Source organism: Pseudophryne corroboree, unplaced genomic scaffold, assembly GCF_028390025.1.
Source record: "Pseudophryne corroboree isolate aPseCor3 unplaced genomic scaffold, aPseCor3.hap2 scaffold_804, whole genome shotgun sequence".
NCBI lineage: Eukaryota > Metazoa > Chordata > Amphibia > Anura > Myobatrachidae > Pseudophryne > Pseudophryne corroboree.
In genome coordinates, this window is record NW_026970383.1 from 195,774 (window position 1) to 213,506 (window position 17,733).

Consider the following 17,733-nt stretch of genomic DNA (forward strand, 5'->3'; position numbering starts at 1 on the left):
TTGACAGGGGGATGCTCGAGCAGCGACCCTCCCCAGCTCTAGCCCAACTCCTACTTACCTGCCAGGTGAGATACTATGATCATGAAGGTGCTTCTCCCAGGGCAAGGCTCACCCATTGCACTCTGGGTGTGCTGCTTCTGCGATTTCCCCAAATGTGGGAAACTTGACTGCATAATTTGTGTTTCCCCTGGTCGGCTCTCGTATAATTCAGATCTCTTTGTCTCAGGTCTCTCTCCAGCCTAGTTTGCTGTCTGTTTCCACTTCTCTTTTCTTGAGCCGCTCCCTTCTATGCCCTTGCGCACTATCCTGACTTCTCCCGTCTGCTTACTTCGTGCCTTCCAACGCACAATGCAAACTACAGGTAGTGCTGCAGGGCCCACACCCTTTTACTTGCCTTACAGAGCAGCTCTGGAGCAGTTACAGTGCCCAGCTGCTGCAAGAAATCAGCTTGAATGCTTCAGGGGCTGGGGCATAGCCAACATGAGCCCCACACCGAAGGAGGGTGGAGGTGTGTAATGCGAACTAGGGGTCATCCAAGCGCCGCAAAAGGCCGCCATGCCCTGCACGCCCCTTTTCTCTTTTCATATGCAGACGAGGGTTGAAGCCAACTTTGACCCACTGCTTGGATGGCATCACCATATGCAAATCCATCTGCTGCAGGCCTTCCCCCAGGAATGCTTGCACTAGTTGTTGCATTTGGTTTGTTGTTTGGGGGTGCTTCAGTATTAGGCAGCCTTCTGCCCTCCCATGTTCATCTGAAAATATGTGTTCTCCCTGCAGTTGTTGTCCCCAGATGAGAGTTCCCTTGTGCTGCCTCAGTTGAATCTCCTTTACTTGACAGAGATGTGCCTGAGCAGCGGCCCTCCCCAGCCCTATCCCAAATCATACTTATTTTGCATAGGAGAGACCATGGTCTTGAAGATTGTTCTCCCAGGGTGAGGTTCATTCATTGCATTCTGGGTATGCTGACCCCTGTGATTTCCCCAAATGTGGGAAACTCAACTGCATTATTTGTGGTAGTGGGGGACTGTGTTTGTGCTTTCCTCTGGTCAGCTCTTTTAAAAGTCAGATTTCTTTGTTTCAGTTCTTCCTCTAGCCTTGTTCTTCTTTCGAGAGTTCCCTTGTGCTGCCTCAGTTGGTTCTCCTTCACTTGACAGGGGGGTGCCCGAGCAGCGACCCTCCCCAGCTCTAGCCCAACTTCTACTTACCTGCCAGGTGAGATACTATAATCATGAAGGTGCTTCTCCCAGGGCAAGGCTCACCCATTGCACTCTGGATGTGCTGCCCCTGCGATTTCCCCAAATGTGGGAAACTTGACTGCATAATTTGTGTTTCCCCTGGTCGGCTCTCGTATAATTCAGATCTCTTTGTCTCAGGTCTCTCTCCAGCCTAGTTTGCTGTCTGTTTCCACTTCTCTTTTCTTAAGCCGCTCCATTCTATGGCCTTGCGCACTATCCTTACTTCTCCCGTCTGCTTACTTTGTGCCTTCCAATGCACAATGCAAACTACAGGTAGTGCTGCAGGGCCCACACCCTTTTACTTGCCGTACAGAGCAGCTCTGGAGCTGTTACAGTGCCCAGCTACTGCAAGAAATCAGCTTGAATGCTTCAGGGGCTGGGGCATAGCCAACATGAGCCCCACACCAAAGGAGTAGGAGGTGTTTAATGCGAACTAGGGGTCATCCAAGCGCCGCAAAAGGCCGCCATGCCCTGCACGCCCCTTTTCTCTTTTTCATATGCAGACGAGGGTTGAAGCCAACTTTGACCCACTGCTTGGATGACATCACCATATGCAAATCCATCTGCTGCAGGCCTTCCCCAAGGAATGCTTGCACTAGTTGTTGCATTTGGTTTGTTGTTTGGGGGTGCTTCAGTATTAGGCAGCCTTCTGCCCTCCCATGTTCATCTGAAAATATGTGTTCTCCCTGCAGTTGTTGTCCCCAGATGAGAGTTCCCTTATGCTGCCTCAGTTGAATCTCCTTTACTTGACAGAGATGTGCCTGAGCAGCGGCCCTCCCCAGCCCTATCCCAAATCATACTTATTTTGCATAGGAGATACCATGGTCATGAAGATTATTCTCCCAGTGTGAGGTTCATTCATTGCATTCTGGGTATGCTGACCCCTGTGATTTCCCCAAATGTGTGAAACTCGACAGCATTATTTGTGGTAGTGGGGGACTGTGTTTGTGTTTTCCTCTGGTCAGCTCAGGTAAAAGTCAGATTTCTTTGTCTCAGATCTTCCTCTAGCCTTGTTCTTCTTTCGAGAATTCCCTTGTGCTGCCTCAGTTGGATCTCCTTCACTTGACAGGGGGGTACCCGAGCAGCGACCCTCCCCAGCTCTAGCCCAACTCCTACTTACCTGCCAGGTGAGATACTATGATCACGTAGGTGCTTCTCCCAGGGCAAGGCTCACCCATTGCACTCTGGGTGTGCTGCTCCTGCGATTTCCCCAAATGTGGGAAACTTGACTGCATAATTTGTGTTTCCCCTGGTCGGCTCTCGTATAATTCAGATCTCTTTGTCTCAGGTCTCTCTCCAGCCTAGTTTGCTGTCTGTTTCCACTTCTCTATTCTTAAGTGCCTTCCAATGCACAATGCAAACTACAGGTAGTGCTGCAGGGCCCACACCCTTTTACTTGCCGTACAGAGCAGCTCTGGAGCTGTTACAGTGCCCAGCTGCTGCAAGAAATCAGCTTGAATGCTTCAGGGGCTGGGGCATAGCCAACATGAGCCCCACACCGAAGGAGGGTGGGGGTGTTTAATGCGAACTAAGGGTCATCCAAGCGCCGCAAAAGGCCGCCATGCCCTGCATACCCCTTTTCTCTTTTCATATGCAGATGAGGGTTCCAGCCAACTTTGGCCCACTGCTTGGATGACATCACCGTATGCAAATCCGTCTTCTGCAGAACTTCCCCCAGGAATGCTTGTACTAGTTGTTGCATTTGGTTTGTTGTTTGGGGGTGCTTCAGTATTAGGCAGCCTTCTGCCCTCCCATGTTCATCTGAAAATATGTGTTCTCCCTGCAGTTGTTGTCCCCAGATGGGAGTTCCCTTGTGCTGCCTCAGTTGAATCTCCTTTACTTGACAGAGATGTGCCTGAGCAGCGGCCCTCCCCAGCCCTATCCCAAATCATAGTTATTTTGCATAGGAGATACCATGGTCATGAAGATTGTTCTCCGAGGGTGAGGTTCATTCATTGCATTTTGGGTATGCTGATCCCTGTGATTTCCCCAAATGTGGGAAACTCGACTGCATTATTTGTGGTAGTGGGGGACTGTGTTTGTGCTTTCCTCTGGTCAGCTCTGGTAAAAGTCAGATTTCTTTGTCTCAGATTTTCCTCTAGCCTTGTTCTTCTTTCGAGAGTTCCCTTGTGCTGCCTCAGTTGGATCTCCTTCACTTGACAGGGGGGTACCCGAGCAGCAACCCTCCCCAGCTCTAGCCCAACTCCTACTTACCTGCCAGGTGAGATACTATGATCATGAAGGTGCTTCTCCCAGGGCAAGGCTCACCCATTGCACTCTGGGTGTGCTGCTCCTGCGATTTCCCCAAATGTGGGACACTTGACTGCATAATTTGTGTTTCCCCTGGTCGGCTCTCGTATAATTTAGATCTCTTTGTCTCAGGTCTCTCTCCAGCCTAGTTTGCTGCCTGTTTCCACTTCTCTTTTCTTGAGCCGCTCCCTTCTATGCCCTTGCGCACTATCCTGACTTCTCCCGTCTGCTTACTTTGTGCCTTCCAACGCACAATGCGAACTACAGGTAGTGCTGCAGGGCCCACACCCTTTTACTTGCCTTACAGAGCAGCTCTGGAGCTGTTACAGTGCCCAGCTGCTGCAAGAAATCAGCTTGAATACTTCAGGGGCTGGGGCATAGCCAACATGAGCCCCACACCGAAGGAGAATGGAGGTGTTTAATGAGAACTAGGGGTCATCCAAGCGCCGCAAAAGGCCGCCATTCCCTGCATAACCCTTATTCTCTTTTCATATGCAGATGAGGGTTCCAGCCAACTTTGGCCCACTGCTTGGATGACATCACCGTATGCAAATCCGTCTTCTGCAGACCTTCTCCCAGGAATGCTTTTACTAGTTGTTGCATTTGGTTTGTTGTTTGGGGGTGCTTCAGTATTAGGCAGCCTTCTGCCCTCCCATGTTCATCTGAAAATATGTGTTCTCCCTGCAGTTGTTGTCCCCAGATGAGAGTTCCCTTGTGTTGCCTCAGTTGAATCTCCTTTACTTGACAGAGATGTGCCTGAGCAGCGGCCCTCCCCAGCCCTATCCCAAATCATACTTATTTTGCATAGGCGATACCATGGTCATGAAGATTGTTCTCCCATGGTGAGGTTCATTCATTGCACTCTGGGTATGCTGACCCCTGTGATTTCCCCAAATGTGGGAAACTCGACTGCATTATTTGTGGTAGTGGGGGACTGTGTTTGTGCTTTCCTCTGGTCAGCTCTGGTAAAAGTCAGATTTCTTTGTCTCAGATCTTCCTCTAGCCTTGTTCTTCTTTCGAGAGTTCCCTTGTGCTGCCTCAGTTGAATCTCCTTCACTTGACAGGGGGTGCCCGAGTAGCAATCCTCCACAGCTCTAGCCCAACTCCTACTTACCTGCCAGGTGAGATACTATGATCTTCACTGTTAGGGCAATCAGGATGTGGAATTCCCTGCCAGGGAAGGTGGTAATGGCGGACTCTGTAATTGGATTTAAAAAAGGAATGGATACATTTCTGAATGAAAAAGCTATCCAAGGTTATAATACTTAAAATATCAACATGGTTAATCCGGGGGTAACATGAGTTATAGTAGCTAACTAGTCATAAAACATTATTCAGCAAGTATGTAGAATCATCACAACTTAAAACAGGTTGAACACGATGGGCAATTTGCCTCTATTCAACCTCAAAAACTATGTTACTATATGTTACTATATTACTATGTTACTGTAGTATACAGAACACCACAATGTAATGAGCAGTGATAGTGAGCACTGATGAGGATACTAGAACTGACACTGAGCAGCAAGATGCAGCACTGGACTATTAGTAATGTACTGTAGTATGCTGAGCACCACAATGCAGCACAAGACAATGAGCAGTGATACTGAGCACTGATGAGGATACTACTGAGAACTGACACTGAGCAGGAGAGACACACTACTAGTATTACTGAGCAGCAATAAGTAACCACTGATACTGAGCACTGATATTGAGATTTCCACTGAGAGAACATAGCCACGTCCTCTCCGCTCTCTCTTCAATGCACGAGTAAAAATGGCGGCAACGCGCAGCTCTTTATATGGAATCCGAATCTCGCGAGAATCCGACAGCGGGATGATGACATTTTCCCTTGTTCAGGTTTTCCGAGTCAGGCGGGAACAACTGAGCCTGCCTCGGACCAGTGTAAACCACGTGGAGTTCGTCGGGAATTCGGTTCTCGGAGAACCGAACCCGCTCCTCTCTACCTTATACCCATCAATTTTTTTATTTTCAATCTAAGCCCCTGCAGTTTTCTGTAAGCATCTGCTTCGCTATGATGATCAACAAGTCACAAGGGCAAACACTCAGGGCTTGAGGCGTAGATCTTAGGACCAGCTGCTACAAGCATGGCAGAGGTGTCACTATCACTGGTGACACCCAGAGAGGTGGCGAGGTAGATTGTAATGCAGTGCGCGCAGATAAGCAGTGCAATGGTAAAAAGGAGGCATGGTTTCATAGGTAGGGGCGTGGCCTGGTGGCCTGAATCTACATTTTGTTGCTCCGGGTGTCCCGGGGGTTGGGGGCTGCACCCGGGGACTAGTGTGTGTGCGGTGCTGGCTCCTGCACAGTGACAGGGCATGGCCACCCAGCATGACGCCTCCATTCTTGACCATGCTGTAATTGCAGTCGCACTGCAGTTCAGCGTGATCATAAAAAATGGTGTAGCCTCCTGCTGGTGCAGACTGTATGTGCGCGCAGGAAGCCGCCACCATTTTTGTGATCACAGCGGCTGAATGTGATGTCATACAGCCGCTGTGACCACGCCCCCTGTGTCTCCTCCGCTGCAGACCCCATTTTGAAGCCTTGCCCCCGCACCGCTCCATCCCTGACTTGGAAATGGAGTGTTGTTGACCCCCCTCTCCCCCCCCGCCCCGATTGACAGGCAGAGGCGATCGCATTCTCTGCGGGGTGCCGCAGAAAATGCAGGCACATGCGTATGCTCTTAGCAATTTTTGCAGTTGGATCGCTTATTGTGATTGCAATCCAACCTGAATCAGGCCCTATTACCTATCACAATGCGCTGCGGGCAGTACAAAATTGGGATAATATAGGAGTAAAACTCCCAGACCTGTGCTCCTTAACTGTACCTGGTGGCTAGTGGAGCGGCTGCCCAGTAATCAGTGTCCACGCCAGTGCGCACACGGTCCACCCCCTACGGCCACGATCCCTTTCATCAGCGGCCTCGTGATCCGGAAGGGCGGTGTGTGTGTGACTGACCTTAGGAAGAAACTGGAGCCTCCGCTGCAGTGACCCAGCAACCAGGGCACGGGAGTATACAGCGCCGCTGGGAGTGATGAAGCTGCAGTAAAGATGTCTATTAGACCTAGCCTGCTGCAGCCCTTGTAGATTCTCATAAAACAAGTTCTTCTTTTCTTGTCAAAATTAATAGCTAAGATTAGGCTGCCTGAGGCAGGCCCCTGTTAAGTGGCCTGCTACTGAAGGCACCAACTACAAACTGAGCTCCCTGTTCATGGAAGCGGGGTTATAGAGGAGGATGCGCTGAGCATCTTGGGAACAGTCAAAAGCTTTGAGCCGGTTGGTGCCTCAGATCAAGATCCTACTCTACACCCCAATGTGAATCCTTGTGGAGTCCAGTGTACCCCACAGAAGAAATTAATGTGTCACACCCATTGGCAGCAACCTTAGAATAGCTGCTGACGGGCACAATTGAGAAAGGAAGGGGGGGGGGATATTTGAATCCAGCACATAGATGCAATTCAAATATGTAATTTGTACCTTCCTATTTTAAAATATAATGGATGAACCTCACCCTGTGAGAACAATCTTCATGATCAAGAGATCTCATATGCAAAATAAGTATGAGTTGGGATAGGGCTGGGGAGGGTGGCTGCTCGGGCAGCCCCTCCCCCGTCAAGTTAAGGAGATTCAACTGAGGACGCACAAGGGAACTCTCGTCTGGGGACAACAACTGCAGGGAGACCACATCTGTTCAGATGAACATGGGAGGGTGGAAGGCTGCCTAATATTGAAGCACCGTCAAATATCAAACCATATGCAACAACTAGTACAAGCATTCCAGGGGGAAGGTCTGCAGAAGACGGATTTGCATACGGTGATGTCATCCAAGCAGTGGGCCAAAGTTGGCTGGAACCCTCATCTGCATATGAAAAGAGAAAAGGGGCATGCAGGGCATGGCGGCCTTTTGCGGTGCTTGGATGACCCCTAGTTCGCATTAAACACCCCCACCCTCCTTTGGTGTGGGGCTCATGTTGGCCATGCCCCATCCCCTGAAGCATTCAAGCTGATTTCTTGCAGCAGCTGGGCACTGTAACAGCTCCAGAGCTGTTCTGTAAGGCAAGTAAAAGGGTGTGGGCCCTGCAGCACCACTGTCATGCCTTCAGCATTTGCTTTGTGTAGATCTGATTACTTTTACTACAGAAAGTTGTATTATTGCCCCATCTAGTGGTCAGTCCCATCAATTAATTTGACCCTCATAGCCTCTTGTAGCCAGTCTTGCAATGCATTCTGGGATGAAGAAGCTGGGATCAGCCTTTCTACTTCCCTCATGGTCCCAGACAGTCATGCTTTACATGGGTCCAACTCTCATATAGCATTCGATGGTGAGTTTGTATATTAAATGTCTCATCTCAACCTGTTTAGCCAGTGAGTAATGTTAGCTGCACTGTAGTTTATACTTGCACATGTAATCACATGTTTGCACAGCCTATGTTATATGTACTTGTGTATATCCATTTTGCTTTTCACATGCATATCATAATTGCATATTCTTGTTTCATTAACAGTTTTACCTCATTATCACATATCATCATATCGTATTGTACATCAAATCAACGCATCATATCTGTGATCCCTTTACTGAATAATAAAACACCGTTCTACAAACACCTCTTCTGAACAGATTATTGAAAAGTAAAGGTGGTTATACTGTAGGCTTCAAATTTGCCAGAAAGGGCTTAGTGAGAGGCTGAACAGTAAAACATCGAATGCTACAAGCAGATGGACTCTCTAACACTGACTCCGTCAGTAAATCATTGCCTGTCAGCAGTGGGGACATATACTGACTTACAGAGCCGTTACACTGCCAGCCACAGCTATCTGCATATGACAGCCACACAGTTTCTATACAGTCTACCAACTATGGCAGCTCAGCAATAGGAGTACCGCCATTTGACTACACAGAAACCTGTACAAGTCAGTGCAGCCACGCTTATAAGGCAACACAACAGTCTCTTCACAGTCAAGCAGCTTCATAACAGTTCAAAGATACTGACTCCTCAGAGATCTGCGACCAGTCTGAACAGTTACTTGCAGACAGCATTACAGCAGTCTCTACACAATCAAACATCTCTACCAGATCACCATGTCACAGAAAACGATATCCTCATACAAAACAAGGTCCCAAGTCTCTGGTTCCTCCAAATCCTTGTCTGTCAGTAATGCAGCCATCATGGCACGTGCAAAAGCGGAAGCCGCAAAAGTAAGGGCTAACTTTGCCGAGCAGGAGATGCAATTAAAAATCGAGAGCAAACGCTTAGAAGCAATCGGCGAGAAGCTCGCTGCAGAGAAGGAGGCAGCGGCTGCCATAGCTGAAGCAGAAATCTTGGAGACTGCAGAACTCCCTGATATAAGAAGAACCAATGTACTTGACACAGAGAATGGATCTCAGGATTCACTGCAACGCACATCAGAATACGTACGTCAAGTCTCAAAAAGGAGTAGCAACCCTCCATCTTTACAAGGTACACATTCAGACCTCATGCAAACAAATCAAGTACACTCTACAGCGCCACCACCAGTGGACAACAGACCACACATTTGCAAGCAAGAGAATCCTAGACACTGTGAACCTATGAGGGACAACTCTTCCCCACCTCAGATGTCTGAATCTGCAAACTCCAAGAAAGACACAGCCTACTTCACACAGAAGCGGTGTGATACCAACCGTCGGGAACCAGACAACACTAACAGGTATGACTACACACCATATACCTACCGTGTTAATGTACCGACATCTCCAAGAGCCAATCAGGACACATTAGACTTTGCTAAATTTCTCACCCGCCGTGAATTAGTCACGATTAGTATTTCAAAGTTCAATGATCGCCCTGAGAACTTCAGAGCCTGGCAGTCCTCTTTTCAAAACGCTATCAGAGGAATAGACCTTTCACATAGTGAAGAGATAGACCTCTTAATTAAATGGCTTGGGAATGAATCTGCAGAACATGCTAGAAGGATAAGAGTGATTAACATTAACCACCCTGAGAATGGACTTAGGATGATCTGGGATAGACTTAATGAGTGCTATGGCTCACCAGAGATAATAGAGAGTGCTCTGTTCAAAAGAATAGACGATTTCCCCAGGTTACCCAACAAAGGCTATCAGAGACTCAGAGAACTAAGTGACTTACTAAAAGAACTTCAAGTAGCTAAATGTGAGGGAGATTTACCAGGACTTGCCTTCCTTGACACAGCCAGAGGCGTTAACCCTATAGTGCAGAAACTACCGTATAATCTGCAGGAACAATGGATCAACCATGGCTCCAAATATAAGCGGCAGAACAAAGTGCAATTTCCACCATTCTCAGTTTTCGTGGACTTTGTACACCAGCAAGCTATGACCAGGAATGATCCTAGTTTTGCCTTTACCTTGACAAATACTGCACCTATGGTACCTAACCCCCGCAAAACATCAGTTGCAGTTCACAAGACTAATGTGCATTATTCAGATTCTTTCCGCAGGTCTACCAGCTTTAATCGCCAAGAGACCACAGACAAAGATCCAGCCAAGCAATGTCCTCTGCATCACAAACCGCATCCTCTCCTGAAATGCAGAACCTTCAGAGAAAAGTCCCTGGAGAACCGCAAAGCCTTCTTAAAGGAGAATAGGATCTGCTACAAGTGCTGTTCCTCCACATCACACCTCGCCAAGGACTGCAAGGTTAGTGCTAACTGCACAGAATGCCACAGCACAGACCACAATACCGCTCTACACCCTGGTCCTCCCCCATGGGCTTTGCAACACAGTTATACCGATACAGAGCATGGCGGGGAGCACAGTGTAGAACAAAAAGACACTGTTGCAGTCACACCAGAAATAACTTCACAATGTACCGAAGTCTGCAAAGATGCCATTAGCGGTAGATCCTGCTCCAAAATATGTTTAGTCAAAGTTTACCCCAAAGGCCATCCAGACAAAGCCGTTAAACTTTATGCAATCCTAGATGACCAAAGTAACAGGTCTCTAGCCAGATCAATCTTCTTTGAGACCTTTAATGTTAAAGGACCCAGCACTCCTTACTCCTTAAGATCCTGCGCAGGGAGTTTTGAGACAACAGGAAGGAGAGCAACTGGCTATCAAATTGAGTCCTTGGATGGGAAGACATGTCTCTCTTTACCAACTATCACAGAGTGTGACGAGATTCCAGACAATAGGAGTGAGATTCCTACACCAGATGTAGCTAAACACCATACACATTTGAAACGCATAGCACATCTGATACCAGAACTGGATCCACATGCCCAAATAAATCTACTCATTGGGAGGGATATCCTACAAGTCCACAAAGCCAGAAGTCAGATTAATGGTCCACATAACGCACCTTACGCTCAAAGACTGGATCTGGGATGGGTAATAATAGGAGAAGTATGTCTTGGAGATGTGCATAAACCAGATTCTGTCAACAGCATGCTTACCTGTACTTTAGAAAATGGACGCCCTTCTCTATTCCAGCCATGTCATAACCATTTCCTCATAAAGGAATTACCACACTGTACCTTCATAGACTCAACTAGTGACAACCATATCTGTGACAACTATCAAGATCATCTGGGACACGCAGTCTTCCAGAGAACAAAGAAGGATGACCAGGTGGCAATGTCCATAGAGGACAAACTATTCTTGGAAATAATGGAGAAAGGACTAGTCAAGGATGATGCCAACAGCTGGGTTGCTCCTCTACCCTTTAGAACACCCAGACAACGCCTTCCTAATGACAGAGAACAAGTACTCAAACGCTTCTCTTCACTTAAACACAACTTTCACAGGAAACCAGAGATGAAAGATAATTTCTTCTCCTTTATGGCTAAAATATTTGAGAATGGTCACGCCGAGATAGCTCCCATTCTTAAAGACACAGAAGAATGCTGGTACCTGCCAATGTTCGGAGTATATCACCCGAAGAAACCAGGTCAGATAAGAGTGGTGTTCAATTCCAGTGCCCAGTTTGAAGGTGTTTCTTTAAATGACGTACTCCTGACAGGACCAGACCTTAACAACAAACTCCTAGGAGTACTCATCCGTTTCCGAAAAGACTCTATTGCCTTCACAGCTGACATTCAACAAATGTTTCATTGCTTTCTTGTGAGAGAAAAAGACAGGAATTTCCTAAGATTCTTCTGGTTCAGAGACAATGACCCCTCAAAAGACATCACGGAGTATCGCATGAAGGTACACATCTTTGGTAACAGCCCTTCACCTGCAGTTGCCATCTATGGACTCAGACGTTCAGCTCAAGAGGGTGAGCTAGAGTATGGTTCTGATGTTAGACAACTTGTAGATAAAGACTTCTACGTGGATGACTGCCTAAAATCTATGCCAACAGCCGAGACAGCAATCAGCCTCGTCAAAAGAGCTCAGGAAATGCTTGCTTGTTCAAACCTGAGGCTTCACAAAATAGCTTCCAACAGCAAAGTAGTGATGGAAGCCTTCCCTTCCCAAGATCATACCAGCGATTTAAGAGACTTGGATTTAGGAACCGATTCCCCACCAGCTCAACGTAGCCTTGGACTCTTGTGGGACTTAAAATCTGACACCTTTACCTTCCAAGTAAACAGCGAAGAAAGACCCTTCACTCGCAGAGGTGTTCTCTCTACTCTAAACAGCTTGTACGACCCCTTAGGATTTGCAGCTCCTGTCACTATCCAAGGTAAAGCTTTGCTCAGAGACCTAACCTGTGAGTCAATTGACTGGGATGCCCCACTGCCTCCCCAGAAAAGAAACTTGTGGCAAGAGTGGAAAGATTCTCTATCTACCTTAACCAACCTCCGCATTACACGTCCATATGCCCCCGTGCCTTCTACAGCAGTACAAAACCAGAGACTATGTGTATTCTCTGATGCCTCAACCCAAGCAATTGCTGCAGTTGCATATCTTAAGACCATGGACATCAAGGGACAATGTCATATTGGATTTGTCATGGGCAAAGCAAAGTTAGCTCCACGTCCAGAACACACAGTGCCCAGACTTGAACTTTGTGCTGCAGTACTAGCTGTAGAATTAGCTGAGCTCATTTCATCTGAGTTACCAATTGGACTCTCTGAAGCAGATTTCTACACAGACAGTAAGGTAGTATTAGGCTACATATGCAACGAGACCAGACGGTTCCATGTTTATGTCAGCAATCGTGTGCTAAGAATCAGAAGATCCACCAATCCAAAACAGTGGCACTATGTATCTACTGCTCACAATCCAGCAGATCACGCTACAAGAGCTGTCCCAGCCAGTATCCTCAAAGACACTACATGGCTCAGAGGACCTGAATTCCTGTACAAGGCAGATTCGAACAATCCTGAAAGTAGCATATTCAAGCTAGTAGACGCAGACTCAGATGTTGAAATTCGTCCACAAATAACTACAATCCATACCGTAACTTCAGATTGTCAACTTCAGCCTCACAGATTCCAAAGATTTTCAACTTGGAAATCACTTGTCAGAGCCATTACCTGCTTAACTCACATAGTCCATTCATTTAAACGCAACGCATCTGTAAGTGTGAATGGATGTAAAGGTTGGCACCACTGTCAAAATGTTTACGCACCAGAAGAAACACAACGATCCAAGAACCTTATCATCCGTGTTGTGCAGCACCAAATCTTTTCCGGAGAGATCGACTGCATTAACAGTGGAAATCCTATTCCCAAAGACAGCACCTTAAAAAAGCTAGACCCTTTTCTTGATGAAAATCATTTATTGAGAGTAGGAGGCCGTCTTCAAGAAGCAAACTTGGAGACAAATGAGAAAAATCCTTTAATCATTCCTGGGAGTCACCACATAGCTTCTTTAATTGTGCAACACTATCACAACGAAGTCAAACACCAAGGACGATTGTTTACCGAAGGAGCTCTACGATCAGCTGGGTTCTGGATTATTGGAGCGAAAAGGTGTGTAAGCAGCACAATCTTCAAATGTATCATTTGCCGTAGACTTCGTGGTACTTCCCAAACTCAGAAGATGGCTAATCTTCCAACAGACAGACTTAGTACAGACCCTCCTTTCTCCAATGTTGGTCTTGATGTATTTGGTCCATGGACTGTCATCACACGACATACTAGAGGTGCGAATGCGAACAGCAAGCGCTGGGCGGTTGTATTCACTTGTATGAGCATCAGAGCTGTTCACATCGAAGTTATAGAATCAATGGACACTTCAAGCTTCATCAATGCCTTTAGACGCTTCATTGCTATCCGTGGCCCAGTAAAACACATCCGGTCCGACAGAGGTACCAACTTCATTGGAGCAGCCAAAGAATTACAAATTAATTCGAACATTGACACTAAAAGCATAGAGAGATATCTCAGTGAGCAAGGTTGTACATGGACCTTCAACCCGCCTCATTCTTCTCATATGGGAGGTGCCTGGGAAAGGATGATCGGCATGATACGCAGAATCCTTGATTCCATATTCTTGCAAGTGGGAACTGCAAGACTTACTCACGAGAGCTTAACAACCTTCATGGCTGAAGTCTCAGCTATTGTCAACGGAAGACCATTGACTTCAGTGTCTAATGACCCAGAAGACCCACTTCTACTTACTCCGGCCACTCTTCTTACACAGAAGACCGGGATTACCTATGCTCCTCCTGGAGAATTCAATACCAAAGACCTGTTCAAACGTCAATGGAGACAAGTTCAAAGCCTTGCAAACACCCTTTGGGACAGATGGAAAAGACAATACCTTTCTACCCTGCAGTCAAGGAGCAAGTGGCAAGTTGCCAAACCCAACTTAAAACCAGGTGACATTGTGCTCGTCAGAGATTGCCAGTCACAACGCAACGAATGGCCTTTAAGTCTTGTCACCAAGACGTTCCCAAGCAAGGATGGGAAGGTTCGTAAGGTTGAGGTCAAGATCTGTAAGCGAGGAGAGACTAAGTTGTTCCTCAGACCAGTGACTGAACTATTCTTATTGTTATCTGTTTAGAGTTTAAAATATGGTACCAGTGATACCAGACGGGGAGTGTCATGCCTTCAGCATTTGCTTTGTGTAGATCTGATTACTTTTACTACAGAAAGTTGTATTATTGCCCCATCTAGTGGTCAGTCCCATCAATTAATTTGACCCTCATAGCCTCTTGTAGCCAGTCTTGCAATGCATTCTGGGATGAAGAAGCTGGGATCAGCCTTTCTACTTCCCTCATGGTCCCAGACAGTCATGCTTTACATGGGTCCAACTCTCATATAGCATTCGATGGTGAGTTTGTATATTAAATGTCTCATCTCAACCTGTTTAGCCAGTGAGTAATGTTAGCTGCACTGTAGTTTATACTCGCACATGTAATCACATGTTTGCACAGCCTATGTTATATGTACTTGTGTATATCCATTTTGCTTTTCACATGCATATCATAATTGCATATTCTTGTTTCATTAACAGTTTTACCTCATTATCACATATCATCATATCGTATTGTACATCAAATCAACGCATCATATCTGTGATCCCTTTACTGAATAATAAAACACCGTTCTACAAACACCTCTTCTGAACAGATTATTGAAAAGTAAAGGTGGTTATACTGTAGGCTTCAAATTTGCCAGAAAGGGCTTAGTGAGAGGCTGAACAACCACCTGTAGTTCGCATTGTGCGTTGGAAGGCACAAAGTAAGCAGACGGGAGGAGAAGTCAGGATAGTGCGCAAGGGCATCCTTTTCTCTTAGTCCGTAGAGGATGCTGGGGTCACATTAAGAACCATGGGGTATAGACGGGATCCGCAAGAGACATGGGCACTTTAAGACTTTCAAAGGGTGTGAACTGGCTCCTCCCTCTATGCCCCTCCTCCAGACTCCAGTTATAGGAACTGTGCCCAGGGAGACGGACATTTCGAGGAAAGGATTTATTGTTAAACTAAGGTGAGCATCTTACCAGCTCACACCTTAAGCATGCCGCAGAACGTGGCATTCAACAGAACACAAGCCAACGGCATGAACAATTGCAGCAAAAAGCTGACCAGAACCATAACACAACATGTGTATAACCACAAGTAATAACTGCAGACACAGTATGGACTGGGACGGGTGCCCAGCATCCTCTACGGACTAAGAGAAAAGGATTTACCGGTAGGTATTAAAATCCTATTTTCTCATACGACCTAGAGGATGCTGGGGTCACATTAAGAACCATGGGGTTATACCAAAGCTCTTGAACGGGTGGGAGAGTGCGTACGACTCTGCAGCACCGAATGACCCAACTTGAGGTTATCATCAGCCAAGGTATCAAACTTGTAAAACTTAGCAAAAGTGTTTACTAAATAGCTGCTCGGCAAAGTTGCAATGCCGAGACTCCCCGACCAGCTGCCCAGGATGAACCCACCTTTCTAGTAGAATGGGTCTTCACCTAATTCAGTAACGGCAATCCTGCCGTGGAATGAGCATGCTGAATCTTACCACAGATCCAGCGCATAATGGTCTACATGGAAGCAGGACACCCAATCCTGTTGGGAGCATACAGGACAAACAGAGCCTCTGTTTTCCTAATCTGAACTGTTCTGGTGACATAAATTTTCAAAGTTCTGACCACAGCCAGAGACTTTGACTCAACGAAGGTGTCAGTGGCCAAAGGCACCATGTGGAAAGATGAACCACCTTCGGCAGAAATTGTTGACGTGTCCTCAATTCTGCTCTATCTTCATGAAAGATCAAAGATCAAAAGCTCTTGTGATACTGCATGGTTTGTACTGTTTTCCATGTGCTCCCAGATCTTTCAAGCAAGTAGCATGGTCAAGAAAGTTCTGTTTGAAAAGTAACAACATTTACTGTCATTGTTATAGAATTTGGGAGAAAAAACAAGAAGAAATCTGCACTGTTGACGCACTGGACAGAATGAATGAATCATAAAATATAACCTTTATTAAGTATGTATTAAAATTGGATAAATATTAATATTATTATCCCAAACTGCAGTGAAACATAAAGGTTAAAATCACAGAACTAACATACATGTGCATAAGAAGAATAAAGAGATGTGAAAAAAAGGTTTAAAAAGCGTGTCCGTGTGTGATTATTTTTGAAGGCACAACCCTGGCGGGGTTGTTTATATAGATATATATGTTGCTAATAATCACTTTCTAGCGTAATGTTATTAAATAGCTGTTAGTATCTATGTCGTCAGGTACCACTGGGTCATATCCTATATACTCCCTTCACTCAATAGGGGTTACCTCCCGGGAAGCCATCCCCATTGGCGAATTTGTGGGGGTGATTGAGTATAACCGGTAAGCTAGCCTCCAATTTGTGGGGTGCTTAGGTAGATGGGGATCACTTATTTCTCTGTGTCCCCTAAGACTATATTCCTAAATTCAATACCATAGGGGGATAGCTTTCTATATCGGATAAGGAATCACTTGATAGGGAAATCTCTATGCATCATGGAAAGATCATATTTATTAATATCCAAACTAAAAAAAATGATGAATAGCTTTAATTTAGCTGTTTAGATATAGTTAATTGGCGAGATATACCAACAGGTGCGGTTGCCTTAAGGAATATGGCAATTCCAATATAAATAGCAGCCCTCCTTCATATAATCAGCCAGATCTTATTAAATCTGGTCCAGATATAGCCGTTCAGATATACTTAATTGACAACATATATCAATCGGTGGGGTTGCCTTAAGGAATATAGCAATTCCAATTCTCATATAAATAGCAACCTTCCTTCATATATTCAGCCAGATCTTATTTAATCTGATCTAGGCGTAGGCAATAATGCTTTCCTTAGAGGTATAGCCACCTCAATTCTTATTAGGAAGCAAAGTGTCTGTCATAATGGTTTATCCAATTCATCTAAGAAATAATATATTCCATGTGTCAGAGATTCATTACTCTCTATTTACACTGTTAAAGAGTTAATTCTTATTATGTTACAGTGTAATGAAATTATCATATAGGGAGATGTGGCAATTCCATGTGCTATATATATAATAACCCTTAGTGGTCCAGATTCCACAATGAGGAATTTTCTTATAAACCGCTGAAACACACAGCTGTTTGACTGACTTCCAAATATATCTATCTCACTTTGTAACAGTCTTATGATAGAGAAACTGTTACATATTCGGTCACTTAGTTATCTAAAGGTAAACAGACTCAATGTGAGGGTAATATAATATATCAAATGCGCTGTCAATAATCGTGGTAACTGGTGTAATAATGTGGTATATTGAGTATGCTAGTAAGGCATATAACTGCTCTCCAGCCTTTAAGTGTTACCAATCAATTTGTTACACTGTA

General features: G+C 45.7%; 7 non-coding genes and 1 pseudogene across 7 annotated transcripts; all 8 read left to right on the top strand.

Moving 5' to 3' along the window:
• Nucleotides 1–50: 50 nt before the first annotated feature.
• LOC135041773 (U1 spliceosomal RNA) lies at nucleotides 51–213 on the top strand. Its single transcript, XR_010235148.1, has one exon. It is a non-coding gene; the product is annotated as a U1 spliceosomal RNA (small nuclear RNA).
• A 671-nt stretch (nucleotides 214–884) lies between these two features.
• On the top strand, nucleotides 885–1,048 carry LOC135041903 (U1 spliceosomal RNA). Its single transcript, XR_010235252.1, has one exon. It is a non-coding gene; the product is annotated as a U1 spliceosomal RNA (small nuclear RNA).
• Nucleotides 1,049–1,200: 152 nt separating this feature from the next.
• On the top strand, nucleotides 1,201–1,363 carry LOC135041812 (U1 spliceosomal RNA). The gene has a single exon (XR_010235173.1). It is a non-coding gene; the product is annotated as a U1 spliceosomal RNA (small nuclear RNA).
• A 671-nt stretch (nucleotides 1,364–2,034) lies between these two features.
• Nucleotides 2,035–2,198, top strand: LOC135041739 (U1 spliceosomal RNA). The gene has a single exon (XR_010235119.1). It is a non-coding gene; the product is annotated as a U1 spliceosomal RNA (small nuclear RNA).
• A 152-nt stretch (nucleotides 2,199–2,350) lies between these two features.
• Nucleotides 2,351–2,513, top strand: LOC135041786 (U1 spliceosomal RNA). The gene has a single exon (XR_010235160.1). It is a non-coding gene; the product is annotated as a U1 spliceosomal RNA (small nuclear RNA).
• Nucleotides 2,514–3,128: 615 nt separating this feature from the next.
• Nucleotides 3,129–3,292, top strand: LOC135041709 (U1 spliceosomal RNA). The gene has a single exon (XR_010235090.1). It is a non-coding gene; the product is annotated as a U1 spliceosomal RNA (small nuclear RNA).
• Nucleotides 3,293–3,444: 152 nt separating this feature from the next.
• On the top strand, nucleotides 3,445–3,586 carry LOC135041790 (U1 spliceosomal RNA; annotated as a pseudogene).
• A 693-nt stretch (nucleotides 3,587–4,279) lies between these two features.
• LOC135041708 (U1 spliceosomal RNA) lies at nucleotides 4,280–4,443 on the top strand. The gene has a single exon (XR_010235089.1). It is a non-coding gene; the product is annotated as a U1 spliceosomal RNA (small nuclear RNA).
• Nucleotides 4,444–17,733: the final 13,290 nt, after the last annotated feature.